The following is a 4591-nucleotide window of genomic DNA, read 5'->3' as shown; positions in this document are numbered from 1 at the left end:
CAGGCGGGCGCGAACCCACAGACTAGCGGGCCGCTTGCGGCGGGGTTTCAGCTGCACGTGGAAAGAGAGAGCTACTTGTCTCCCCTCCCCCTCCCCGGTACGCAGCCGTGCTCGTGTCTACGCTGGCACATCCAAAGTCCCCCCCTCCGGGCACCTGCACTTCAGGAAGGCAAACGGATGCAGGTTTCCATGGGTACGCAGGAAGGCTACATCCAAGTCTCTCTTGCTCACCCTCAAGTGATGCGTGCAGTTCGTTGGTGGAGTTAAAAGGAGAGGCCTGGCGCTTCAAAAGGCCAAGGGAGGAGGGAGGAGAGTGAGAGAGGAGCTATCCATAGTTCAGTTTACGCCCTCTTTGCAAGGAAAAGAAAGGGGAGCAGAGGCCAGGACATTGAACCTGAGATCACATCTGACACCCCCATTCCAAACACAGAAAAAGCATCTCCTTGGAACTGCAGGGGCTGGAGTTGAGCCAAGTGCTGCATCTTCTGTCTACCCAGGCAGAGGGAAGCCCAGGACTGCTTGGCACAGCTCGTCAACATAGCCAGTAGGGAAAAGTCCATTCTCCCCAAAGTCCAACTGCTGCAGCCCCTCCGATTTTTCTTGTGTGGACACAGCCTTGCAGGAAAGCCTTGGTGAGGTACATTGAGGAGCCGGGGAGACCTGTGCCCATAGTTTGCTGTTCTAGGGGAATTTTACACATCCGATTAATACCAAAAGAGGCCTGTCTTCCTATTCCAACTAAGAGGAAAATACAGGATTACCTCTACATTTCTCCAGACTGCAAAACAAGTCCTGATTTGAAAAGAAATAAGGGTGGGGGCTGGGGAATCATTATTTTTATAACCCAATCCAAAGTATTTCTGAAATGACGAAAAGCCACTTTGGAAGAGACATGTCTCTGAGTTCCTCTTGCTGAAGGCGTTCACGTCCGTGGCGTCACTGCAGGGAGAGACATCAGCAAATGTCTTGCTCAGTGAAGCTCCACGAGTTTAGCAAGATGAGCCCAGAGGGACCTGTGAGTTAATTATATACATACAACGAATGCTTCTGTTAATGCAATTTAGAAAGTATTTGAAGTTCAGAAAAATGGGAAAACAGGTCCTTAACGGAGGTTGGGAATTGTCATTCGATTTCCGTGAAGAATAAATGCTCCTCCGCACAGGTGGAAAATGGCATTACCTCCATCGTCAGAGAGCGGAAGCAGGTCTCTGAGAGAAGAGAGTAGGTGTTCTTGATTTTTTTCTCGCCCCCCCCATCCTCGGGGGAAGTTCAGCTTCCAACAAATTCCGCTTTGTTTTTGTCTGATTATTAAGCCTTACATGCTTGTGTACTATTTCTTCCACATTCACATATAAAATTCCAGAATAGAGGAAGACTTATGCAGGTTGATTCCATCCATTTCAGATCCCTCCGCATACTTCAGACCCAACTGCTGTGGCTGGTTCTTCCTTGGGCTGCATCCATCCCCAATGCTCCGGTGTTCAGTTCGTCGGCAATTACACAATCCTGCTTCTCTTAGTAATAGGAATATTGGCAGGGGAGAGATGACACAGGGGAAGAAGTGTATCATCCCTTAGTGTCTCAAAGCGGTTGCACCTTGCCTTCAGTTGAAATAACCTTGCATCCGTAGATGGGAAATTCTCTTCCTTGTCTTACGGGAACATGGGTTGGAAGTAGATTGGAACAGAGCTGAGTGATGAATCAGGCAGATCCAGGTTCACTGGCCAGGTTCTGCTTGGGGAATTTTCCATTGTAATAATCGGGCCTCCATAGATTAGGGCTCTGGGCTGACTAAAATTTCCCATGCATATTTTCTGTAAAATTCCTCCTCTATTTATGCTACAGGATAAGCATTTCTTTCAAGACCCAAGTTCTGAGAAGGCACATACAGATATCCATTAAGTGGATTTCACATTCTCTATTGTGCAGTCCCTATGTCGTGTGCAAAGGGCGCGAATGCTAGCCAAAAGGTTGAAAGTTTTCATCTGATTATGGGCGCGTTGCAAGAAAGCTGTGGCGATTACTACATCAACCATGGAAACATCAGCCATTAAAAACCCTATGGATTGCAGTTCCATTCTGATACACCTGGGGTCACGATGAGTCAGAGCTGACTCAATAGGAACTGGAGTTTTGCTTTATGGCTCACTCTTTTCTATTATGAACAATGTTAAACTAGTCCTGTCTAGAACCAGGAATATTGAAGCTGTTGGCTTTTGCTTTAATATAATGGTATGTGATAAAGGAAGGAAGGGGCTGAGAGAAACCTGGTGCAAGCTTGTGGAGGGCACAGGGTTGCTAAGACCGTGTCTCTGAAGACTTATTGTTACTCCAACCTGCCAAGTTATTTCCTAAAAGTCTTTGTCCCTGCTCCTCCCCGTGACCCTTCCTCACACCCTTGGCTTCTTTTAGGCTCTCAGATGAACTGCTCCTATTTAATTGAAGCATCTTCTGACTGTATTATAATCTCCAGGTCTGGTGTTTCCTATCACCACATTTCCCCCCTGTTCTCCATATAGCACACTGCACTGTGTAATAGATGTGCAATTTATTATTGTTAACTTTCTCTCCTGTGTCCCCAGCCTTGGATGTCTGGCACTTAGTCTGTGGGAAACAGAACCGGGAAGAGAGTGTACCCAGACAAACTCTCAACATTCATATGTTCAGGAGTCTGGGAGGCCAAGGCTCCCGTGGAGGGTTGGAGATATGTCCCACTCACGTTCTCCTAAGTAAAAGTTATTCCCCAAGATGTCTCCCCATAATAATGCCAAATTTAAGGGGCTGTTTGCAAACACATGGTCACTGGCTATACACTTGGAGGTCAACTGCTTGAAGGGTATCTGCCTGAAGGTTGTCAGCCATCTGAGGCAATCAGACCCTATTGTCTGTCCCATCTAAGTGGGTCCACTCCCTTCTGAGAAGCATAATGCATTGTTCCCCTGAAGGAGAGCTCAGAGGTCAAGCCAACTCCATAACTAAGGTTAAGCTGCCATCTTGATTCTAAAGTCTGCCCTCTTGTTATGTATGTCTTCCTGTCACATGTTTGCCTCTGTGCCTCCCCTTCCTATTGTGTGTATGCCTCTTGTCACCCTCCGACCTTTATGTCTATTGTACAACTGCTTCCTGTTAAGTATGTGCCCGTGAGCCTGAGAGTATATAAATTCTTGAGGTGACATTACTCTCCTTCTCTCTGCTCAGACCTGGTCCCTGAAGTTAGGACTGAGAGGTGAGCTCTTGCATGTTTTTTCTTGTCTGATGTCTCTTTAATTTATCCCTCAATTACACAGCCGTCCTTGGACCCATTCAGTTGTGGGGAGGTTGGTCCCCACACTTAGTCCAATGCTCATGAACGATTTCTTGAATTAATCGATAATTTACTGAATTTATTCTGAATCTATTAGGTGATCTTAGGACTTTATAGCTCTACCATTACTAAAAGTTAGGTATTGGGTGGCTAACCACAAGGTTGGAAGCTAAAAACCACCAGCCACTCCAAGGGTGAACGATGAGGTTGTCACTGCCATCAGGATTTACAGTCTCAGAAATCCTAACTGGACTTTCTGAGTCAGAATCAACTCAATGACAGTGGGTTTGGGGATTACCCTTACTAACATTAATGTACCAAAATAATAATAATAATAATCTGTCATGAGCCTGATATTATCTAGTCTGTAACTCTTCTTCCTAGTGAAATAATTATTTCTATTCATCACTACATGAATATTCACCCAAAATATTAACTGAATATTTATTATATGATGGAATTATTCTAGGTGCTGGGGTTACAGGGAAAAAAAGTATTTTCCATCTTAAAACTTAAATTCTGTAAATATATTTAATGGAATGATCTTACATAGCTATGTAACCAATGCATTTTAAATCAACAGACTATAGAACATTACTAAATGTCTAGTCTTTGTTACCAGCAAAACCCATCTTCTACAACTTGGCATTGAGAAAATAACAGTATCTCCTGAAACCATGGTTTCCTCCTCTAAAAACTAGGGATAGGACTAGTGACTACTTTGTACCATTATTGTGAGGATTCACTGAAATCATGCTTAGAAGGAATATGCTGTTCTTGTTGATTGTTCACTTTTGTTAGCATCATCCCCACTGCTATTCAACTCTATCTGCTGGGTCAGGTACTGGACAGGACTGGAGATGCAGCAACATCAATTCGTCAGGGAGGCAGTTTCTGCCATCACAAGACTCCAAATACAAAGTCTAAGTAATGTAAAGGGGACCGCAGGCCCAAGGGAAGAAGCAGAAACACTGAAAGCACCTAACAGGGTGAGCTAATTCAGGCACAAGCTTTTCACAGAAGAAAAGGAAACATTAATTGCAAATATATAGCTTTCAAAATGAACCAATCAGCATGATAACATGTGACATATAGTTTTCATGAGCACCTTGTCTTGTTCCCCCTCCTTCACCATTCATAGACCTCAGGTATCCTAAGGCTTCCTAAACCCTTTCGGTCATAAGAATAGATCTGTGTTGCTCACCTTCCCGACACAACCGCTGAAGACAAAGCGGGTGAATAAGCAAATGTGGTGAAGAAAGCTGATGGTGCCCGGCTATCAAAAGA

The 4591-nt window shown here is 44.6% G+C and overlaps 1 protein-coding gene across 2 annotated transcripts in view; it reads right to left on the bottom strand.

Moving 5' to 3' along the window:
- The window catches only part of PPP2R2B (protein phosphatase 2 regulatory subunit Bbeta), a 569986-nt gene that overhangs the window by 369631 nt on the left and 195764 nt on the right, over positions 1-4591 (bottom strand). The gene's annotated exons all lie outside the window — the stretch shown is intronic.

Source organism: Echinops telfairi, unplaced genomic scaffold, assembly GCF_000313985.2.
Source record: "Echinops telfairi isolate 266 unplaced genomic scaffold, ASM31398v2 ScPeMD7_7469;HRSCAF=8507_0, whole genome shotgun sequence".
NCBI classification, from domain to species: Eukaryota; Metazoa; Chordata; class Mammalia; order Afrosoricida; family Tenrecidae; genus Echinops; species Echinops telfairi.
This window is presented reverse-complemented; position numbering and strand designations above follow the sequence as displayed.